Consider the following 9,999-nt stretch of genomic DNA (forward strand, 5'->3'; position numbering starts at 1 on the left):
GGACTTGTGTACATTGAACACATCTCTGGAATAAAGCTTACTTAATCATGGTGAATGATCTTTTTGATGTGTGTTTGTATGTGGTTTGCAAGTATTTTGTTGAAAATTTTTGCATCTATGTTCATTAAGGACATGAGTCTACAGTTTTCTTTCTTGATTTTGTCTTTACATAGTCTGAGTATTAGACTGATGCTGGGTTTATAGAAGGAATTTGGGAGTTCTCCCTCTGTTTCTATCATTTTGAATAACTTAGATAGAATGGCTTGGAGGTCTTCTTTAAACGTCTGGTAGAATTCAGCTGTAAAGCCATCTTGGCCTGGGCTTTTTTCAGTTGGGAGGCTTCATATTACTGTATCAATTTCCTCATATGTTGTGGGTCTGTTTAAACTGTTCACCTCTTCTTTTAACTTTGGTGGTTCCCATGATTTTAAATATCTATCCATTACTTTTAGATTTTCAAATTTGGTAGCATATAGGCTTTTAAAACATTCCCTTATAATGGTCAGGATCTCTTGGGTGTCTGTTGTGATGTTTCACTTTTCATCATTGATTGTGTTGATTTGGATTTGATCTTTCTTTCTTTTGGTTAACTGGGCTAATGGTCTGTCTATCTTGTTTAGCTTTGCAAAGAATCAATTTAGATTCGTTGATTCTTGTATTGTTTTCTTGGTTTGTATTTCATTAATTTCTGCTCTAATTTTGTTATTTCTTATCTTCTGCTGTGTTTGAGCTTCATTTGTTCTTTCCTTTCCAAGGCCTTAAGTTGCAGTGTAAGGACATTTATTTGGGCTCTTTCTAATTTTTTTTTTTTGTCTTTTTGAGACAGGGTCTCCCTGTAGCCCCAGCTGTCCTGGAACTCACTATGTAGACCAGGCTGGCCTTGAGCTCACAGAGATCCGCCTGCTTCTGCCTCCCAAGTGCTGGGACTACAGGTGTGCGCCACCACGTCCGGTTCTCTAATTTTTTTAATGTGGGCACTGAAAGCTATAAACTTCCCCCCTTAGGACTGCTTTTAAAGAGTCCCAGAGATTGCGTTGTGTTGTATTCTCCTTTTCATTGAATTCCAGGAATTGTTTTATTTCTTTCTTAATTTCTCCTTTGACCCACTCGGTGTTTAGCAGTGTGTTATTCCATTGCCACAAGTTCGTTTAGTGACTAGGGCTTTGTTCAGTATTGATTTTGAACTTTATTTCACTGTGGTCTGATAGAATGCATGGGATTATTTCAATATTTTTTTATTTGTTGGTTTGTTTTGTGCCCCAGTATGTGATCAATTTCTGAAAAACTTCCATGGGATTCTGAGAAGAAAGTGTATTCTTTGGTGCTTGGGTAGAATATTTGAAAGATGTTCGTTAGGTCCATCTCTGTTTTTTCCTTGTCCAATTGACCTGTCTAATGGAGTCATTGGGGTATTGAAGTCCCCTACTGTTACTGAGTTGGGGTTAATGTGTGTCTGAAAGTCCTGTAGTGTTGATTGGTGCATATATGTTAAAGATTTTAATATCTTCTTGGATAACTGTTCCTCTTATCATGATGAAGTGACTCTCCTTAGATCTGCTGATTAGTTTTACTTTGAAGTTTATTTTCTCAGACATTAGAATTGCAACCCCTGCTTGTTTCTTAGTGCTATTTGCTTGGAATATTCTTTTCCATCCTTTTAACTTAAGGTAGTGCTTCTCCAGGCTGGAGAGATGTCACCATGGTTAAGAGCACTGGCTGCTCTTGCAGAGGACCCGGGTTCGATTACCAGCACCCATATGGCAGCTAAAAACCATTTTTAACTCAAGTCCCAGGGGAATCTGAAGCCCTCTTCTGACCTCTGTGGCATTGTATGACATGGGTGCACTCACATACATGCAGGCATACAATCATACATACAAAATGATAAAAATAATTAAAAATTTTTTTAAAGGTAGTGCTTGTACTTGAAGGTGAGATGGGGTTTTTTGCAGAGAGCAAAGAGATGGATTTTGTTTGTTAATCCATTCACTTAGCCTGTGTCTTTTAACTGGAGAGTTCAGTCCATTGATATTGAAGGTTATTATTGAAAGATATGTATTGGTTGTCGTCATTTTGAGTGCTGTTTGTCTTCTCTGTCTTATATTGTGTTTCCTAGACTATACCTTTATTTATTTTCTTTCATTGCCCCTAGGGTATACTTGTTTCTTTCTCTGCTTTCTGCATTGCTTCAAGTATTCTTTGAAGGGCTGGTTTTATGGACATGTATTCTCTCAGGCTTTTCGTGTCATGGGAGATTTTTCTTTCCCCCTCAACCATAATAGACATTTTTACTGGGTTAAGTATTTTGGGCTGACATCTATTGTCATGTAGAACTAGAAATACCTTGATCCATGCTCTTCTGGCTTTCATAGTTTGCATTGATAAGTCAGTTGTAATTCTGATGGGCTTTCCTTTATATCTGACTTGGTTTTTGATTTATTTGTTTTTTTGTTTTGTTGTTTTTTTTTTTTTTTTGCTGCTTTCAGTATTCTCTCTTTGTTCTGTACATTTAGTGTTTTTAGTACCATATGTCCTGGGGAGTTTCTTTTCTGATCCTATCTATTTGGTGTTCTATGTGCTTCCTGTATTTGTATGGGGATATATTTCCTTAATTTTAGGAAATTCTCTTCAATCCTGTTTAAGATCTGGTCAACACCATTAACCTGAAATTCTTCTCCTGCCTCTATTCCTATGATCCGTAGATTTTGTCTTTTCATGGTGCCCCACATCTCTTGCATATTCCATTCCTGTTTTTTTTAAACTTTTCATAATCTTCACTTGAGTGGTCCAATCTTCAACTTTATCCTCCAGTGTTGATATTCTGTTTTCCATTTCATTCATTCTAGATGTGAGGCTTTCCCCTGTTGTTTCAAGTTGGCTTATTGAGTTTTGTACTTCCTTCTTCATTTCTGCCTGGGTTTTCTTTAATATTTCTACCTCTTTTGTGAATTAATTCAGAAGTTTATCCCTATCTTCTTTTAGTTCTTTAATTTGTTTGTGTGTTCATTAAATTCATTGAATTCCTTGATCATGTTTATGATTGTTCTTTTAATTTCAATGTCCTGGGTTATCTCTAGAGGGTTCTCCTAGTAGAACTCTTCTAGAGGATTGGTGAGGTTTGGTGGGGACATAATGTTTTGGCTTTCCATTTTATTATTCTTTCATTCTGATTTTGGCATGTGAATTTCTTTTGTTGTTTATGATTCTGATATGAGAATTAAGTTGAAGTATGCTTCTGATTGTATTATCTGGGTGCCTAGGTCCTTTCTTTATTGGTTATGTAAAATTGGTTGGTACAGGGTTCAGGTTTCCTCAGGTTTAATTTGAAGGGAACTGATGGCTTCAGATGAGCTGTTCAGGAGTACCCACAGAAGCCCAGTTCCGGTTCCATTAAGTACACTCTGGCTTCCTTCACCCAGTTGAGGCAGGATCTGGGTGCTCTCAGGCAGTCCACCCTCTCAGGTTGTCTGCTAGGATCTCAGCCTTAGGCTACCAAAGCCAGATCTGCCATGGGACCTTGGGAGGGTCTCACAATATCCCAGGTAGTAGGATGGGTATGGCACAATTAGGGGAAGCTCATCACCACGTGGAGGCAGGATGGGAGGGGGCTCTCATGCAGTCCCCTGCATTCCCAATCCCTCTGTCAAAGAGAGTCCAGAGGGAAGCCCGAACAAGGCACTTTGTGGTGGTCTGCTAGTTGAGCACCACTATGCTGATGGAGGTCGGGCACACCCTCTCAGGCTGTGTGCTAAGATCTCAGCCTTAGCCCACCAAAGCCAGATCTGCCCTGGGGCTTTGGGAGGAGTCTCATGAAATCCCAGGTAGGGGGATGGGTATGGTACAATTAGGGGAAGCTCACCACCACGTGGAGGCCGGATCCAGGGACTCTCAAGCAGTACCCTGAGTTCTCAGGCCCTCTTTCAGAGAGAGGCCAGAGGGAGGACAGAATTTGGCACTCTGTGGTAGTCAGCTTTCGTATTCTTTTATTTTTTATACAGTTACAGGTGTTAGCTTCAGTTGCCTGACTCTGCACTGGGATAATGAGGCAGGGGTTTTCTCCCATCCTCACTGCACTTATTTGTTCCCTGAGTCACGCAGGCCCTCGGGCTGTCTCCTGACTGTAGCCGTATCTATTATCTCTCTATTGACCATAGCTGGCTGTTGGGAAAGGTTGCCAAGAAGTGATATAACCAGATCATATGATAGAATCATTTTTAGTTTTTAAAGAGTTCTCCATATTTCTTTCCATAATACTTGCATGAATTTTCATTCCTATCAGCAGAGAATGAATATTCTCCTTTCTACACGTCATCACTGGCATTTGGTCTCTTTTGTTCTATTGATCTTAACCAGTCTAACTGGGGTAAGATGAACTCTTAAAGTCGTTTTGACCTACAAGTCTCTAATTTCTAAGGATGTTGAGCAATTTTTTTGTCTTTTTGAGACAGGGTCTCTCTGTAGCCCTAGCTGACCTGGAACTCACTATATAGACCAGGCTGGCCTTGAACTCACAGAGATCTGCCTGCCTCTGACTCCTGAGTGCTTGGATTAAAGCATGTGCCACCACGCTCAGCAAGGATTTTGAGCAATTTTTAAGGTGATTCTTAGACATTTTTATTTGTTCATTTGAGAAACCTCTCTTCAGGTTCTTAGCTCACCTCTTGATTTCTTGTTTCTTTGCTGTTGTCGTTGTTGTTGTTGTTTGTTGTTTTATTGTGTGTGTGTTTATGAGAAAGAATCTCCCTGTAGCCCCAGCTGGCCTGGACTCACTATGTAGACAAGGCTGACCTTGAACTTATTTATCATCCACTTGCCTCTGCCTCCAAACTTCACAGAGTAAAGGCATGTGCCATCATGCCCAGCTGTTTATTTGCTTTTGAGTTCTTTGTCTACTCTCCATATTAATCCACTGTTGGACATGTTCTTGGCACCTTTTCAAATATCAGGTGACTGAAATTTCATGCATTCATGTTTGGGACATTTATTTTGTTCCACTGATTTATGTGTATGTTTTTTTTTGCTGCCCCATGTTCTTTTTATGTATATAGCTCTTTAATATTGTTTCAGATCTGGTATGGCAATCACCCCATCACTGCTCATTTTTCACAATATAAATTTTGGTATCTGGGGTTTTTTGTAATTCCATATTAATTTCAGGATGCTTTTTTCCTAGATCTGTGAAGAATTTCATGGAAATTTTATTGGCATTACATTGAATCTATATATAACCTTTGGTAGGATCATCATTTTCACAACATTAATTCTAGCAATTCATGAGCATGGTAGGTCCTTCAAACTCCTGTTCTCTGCCTCTAATCCATTCCATTAGACTATGCCTTGTGACTGGGGAGTTGAAGCAATTGATGTTTTGATTTATTAATGAAAGATGTGTATTGGTTATGGACATTTTGTTTGTGTTCTTGGTCCCATTTTGTATTTCCTTAGCCCTTAGCCCTTCCTTTGTTTTCTTTCTGTAAGCTCTTGTGTATACTCATTCCTTCCTTGCTCCTTCCTATTGCTTTAAGTATTCACTGTAGGATTGGGGTGGTGGACCTGAATTCTTTCGGCCTATTCTTGTCTTGGAAAAATCTCATTCCCTTTCAACTATGGTAGATAGTTTTGCTGGGTAGAGTATTCTGGGTTGGCATCCCTCGTCATTTAGAACTGGTAACACTTGATCCAGGTTCATCTCGCTTTCATAGTTTTCATTGAAAAGTCAGCTGTTGGGTGTTCTAGTCTTGGTAGTCTGTTTTCCATTTCACTCATTGTGCTTGTGAGGCTTTCTCCTGTCGTAACAAATTCACTTATTGAGTTTTTCAATTCAATTTTCATTTCAATTTGTGTTTACTTTGATATTTCTCTCTTTTGTGACTTCAAGTGGTTGCTTCTTTTCCTTATTTCATTCATCCACATATTTGTATTTTCTTGAATTACCCTCACAAGTTTATGACTATCCTCTTTGAGTTTCTAGAGTTGTCTATGTTTTTTAAAATTCTCTGATGATGTTTATGATTTTTCTTTTATATGCTGGGCCCATGGGTTCCTCACAGTGATGGTCATGTACTGCACTTCTGCAGAACTGGTGGGTTTTGTTGGCAACATATTCTCTTGGATTTTCATATTATTTGGGCATTTACTTTGCTATTTGGGCCTATGGAATTCTTTTGTAGGCTGTGTGTCTGAGAAAAAACCTTACTCTAACTTTGGTTATGTGAAGTCTTGTTCCATTTATATTGTTGATGTGGCTTGGTTGCTTTTTGCTCAGGTATGAAAAGTTAGCTGGTGTGTGCTTCAGGTCTTACAGGGGAGTATGCTGGCCTGAGTAGTAGGCAGGTCTGTGGTAAGCAGATTAGAAAAGGGCCAAGGTCAAGCCTGGAGTGGGAACAACCTGGAGTGGGGACAGCCTGTGGACTCTCTTAAAAAAAGGTAAAAACAGAATTGATCTAGCCTAGGTGGGTGGAATCAAGATGAAGTGGATAGGTCTGGACTAAGAGAGTAGTCCAGAGATCTGGATCAGAACAGGAAGGGGCAGGCCTGGGCCCAAAGCTAGACACAGTTCAATGAGAGAGTGGAGCTTCTCAGGATACAGGGGAATCCAAGACAGCATAATTTCATTTCCTTTTTAAACTAACAAATTGTGTATAGTTTTCAAAACCTACAATACTGGGAAAGCAACAAAGTTTCCTAGCTATAAAAATATCAATATGCATTTTCTGAAAAATATCATGATTTAAAATAATATTACATAATAATTTTTAACATGATAGCATTTTTATCTTAATACAAAAACTTTGGAAAATATTTTCAATTCATAGTGATATTTGTGACATTTTGGCTGGCTTGAGCCTGAATAGGTTGTGTGCATGTTATCATAACTGCTGAGTTCATATGTGCTACTCCCTTGCTATGTGGAAAATGCTGGGTTTTTTGTAGTCACCCACTGGACCTGGATTTACAAAGTATTCAGGACTATGCTCTTTATCTTTCTCTGAATATTGTACAGCTGGGGGAAGTGTGTTAATTGCCTTCTATGGTAAGAAATGGCTTCTCTGATTTAGGTTAAGGGATGTATTATTTGTAACACGTCATTAGGAGTTGTTCTAATACTATTATAGCTTAATTGGATGTTATTCATTGGTTTAACACCAGGTCTGAAGTACATATAATTTGTAGTGTAAATTATGTTTCATTCAATTTGGTTATATGCAACTCTAATACAAAGCATAACATTTGACAATAACAATCTGCATGATACTTGAAGTTTAATTCCACTAGGAAAAAAGGTAATTCATGTATTCATTCCACTCTCTTACCAGTTGTATAAGATTGTTCTTGTGAGTCAGATTCCTGGAGACTGGAGACACTGCCAGACCAAGGGGAATGGACGTATCTTCAGGACCATCTCTGCTGCTTCTCCAGGTTTAGTCTCCCTGAAGATTCATTAGGGTAAGTGCTCAGGCTCCACCCTCATTCTGGGACCTACCAGTTGAGAGCCTTCTGGGGACTGAGGTCTTAAACATCTCTGATGTGGAGTACTTGCCCAAGATGTTCTTTCCTCTACTGCTCCAGGAGGACTTCACCAGCAGTCACAGTGAGATTGTGAGGATGATGGCAGCAGCCTGGCCCTTCTCATGCCTCCACATGGGAAACCTGATGATGACCCCTACCAACATGGAGACCTTCCACGTTGTGTTGGATGGAGTGGATTTCTTGATAACTCAGAAAGTTCAACAAAGGAGGTGTTAACTGGAAGTGCTGGATTTGTAGAATATTGGACAGGAGTAGTGGATGAGAACTGGTCTCCAGGTTCCTGCATAAGACACAAATAGTGGCAGCTCATGCAGATTGTTGGGTGAAGCGACCTTTGAAGGTGTTGTTAGACTATTACCTCCAGAACAAGAGGAATATGGATGAAAGGCAAGGATGATTCATCCAGTGGGCCCAGCAGAGAAAAATCTTGTCTACGTCCATCCTGTCAGAAACTACAGATTTCTTATGCAGTTGACCATGATTTCCTGAGTCTCCTGAGATTATATGAGTGAGAATGCATACAGGAATTGGAAGTGATTGTACTATGGAGCCTAAGATCACAGGCCAGATTTGCCCCATCCTTGGCCAGGTGAAAAATCTTCACAAACTCTTTCTCAAAGTAGTTCAAAAGGCCATGGATTGGAGGGAGGAGTTTGAATATGAGTATAGTCATCTGGAGGACATGTGGCTCAACATATTCATTTCTTTGTTCCCCAAACTCCAGTCTGTGCAGAATCTCTATATGCACAATTTGTATTTTCTTGATGACCACCTATACCAGGTGCACAAGTACTTGACAAAGTCTTTAGAGACCCTTTAACTTTCTTCGTGCAGTATTTCAGAGTCAGACTGATATTATCTGAGTACCCCAGCATGTCAACTCAAGCACCTAAATCTTAATGGTGTCTGGCTTTCTTTATGAGTTTAGTCACCCTTTCAAGTTCTACTAGAAAGACTGACAACCACTCTGTAGAACCTAGAATTGGAAGGCTGTGTTTTAAGGCCACCTGACCTTACTAGGATTGTCCCACTAAATTTTCTCCTTGGCGCTCTCTGTTTGACCTGCCCTCACTCACTCCGGGGTCTCTTGCTCTGGGTGGTATTAGACAAGCCATATAACATATTTTTATCTGAAGTTTTCATTTTATATCTTGAGTATGGGGAAAATGGAGTAACTTACAAAGGCAAACACCCAGTGCTTCACAAAAGATGGACATTCAGCAACCCATTTTTCTCTGTGGCTCAGAGGCCACCAGGCCCAGATCACTTCTGCACCCCACCACAGTCATCATTAGCTTTTGCCCAAGCCTCATGGGCCTGCAGTCTTGCCCCAGGTCTGTAAATACCCCTTCTCACAGCCCCGTGGGTGGGACACCAGGACCACTATTTTTCTCACATGCCTGGCGAGCCACTTCCATTCAGGATGGTGTAAAAGACCCTCCCTTCACTGCTAACTCTCCGCACTCAATTCTCCACAGCAGACACTGCCCCCCCAACCCCAGAGGAATCAGGGCCTTTGGGGACACAGGCCCCCTGCCTCTTCTGAGCTATTGCTGCAAGCTCAACATGGTCACTTTCTATGGGACTTCTATCTCTGTGCATGAACTGAAGAACCTGCTACAACACACCGCCAATCCGAGCCAGCTGACACTGGAGCTGTACTCTCTGCCTCGAGAGTGTTATGGAGAAGGGGGTGATGTCCTTATAGAAAGTTTAACATAGTGTGAGCTGAGCTCATGGACACACTGAGGGCTATTAGGCAGCCCAAGACAGTACACTTTGCATCCTGTATCTGCCCTAGATGTAGATTTTAATGATTCGTCTATGATGTGGGTATCAGTCTCTGTCACTGTTTGCAGTAAATAATGAAAGGTTACTCTGGGCACCAAGAAATGAAAATTAAGACTCAGACATATCATGAGGAGACAGAGCATGTGGATTCAATCAATATTCAATGTATGCATGGAAAAATGATTCCATGGGTAGAGTTTAGAGGGGGGACAATTGAAATGTAGAACAATGGACCCATGGGGACATTTTTCCTGTGGAGTTAGAAAGTTAATTCTGATTTTCCAAATATGACTCCGAGCAAGAGAGGTGAATGATGGGAGTCTGCAAGGGTAGTGATTTCACTGTGGTCAAGGCCTGTAACCTGGAGGCTCTCACTCTGTTGCCTCTGTGGCCCATTAACCTGCACGCAGCTTCAATTTTAGAAAGCAAATACTCTTCTTCTTAATTTTTTTAAAAAAGATTATTCTTGTAAACATCCTTTGCTCTCTATAAAATTAAATTAGTCAGATTTTCACATTGGTACATGATCACCTTTTTCGTTGAACATCTATATTAAAACTTTGATTATGTCAATTTTATTTATTAAAATAAAGATACACAAACTTTGAAAACATTAAAACATACAGTAGAACTGACTTAAGCAAAATGCAGATTCAAGGAATTAAAGAAACAATATTA

This window comes from Nannospalax galili, unplaced genomic scaffold, assembly GCF_000622305.1.
Source record: "Nannospalax galili isolate Female #2095 unplaced genomic scaffold, S.galili_v1.0 scaffold590, whole genome shotgun sequence".
Taxonomy (NCBI): Eukaryota; Metazoa; Chordata; class Mammalia; order Rodentia; family Spalacidae; genus Nannospalax; species Nannospalax galili.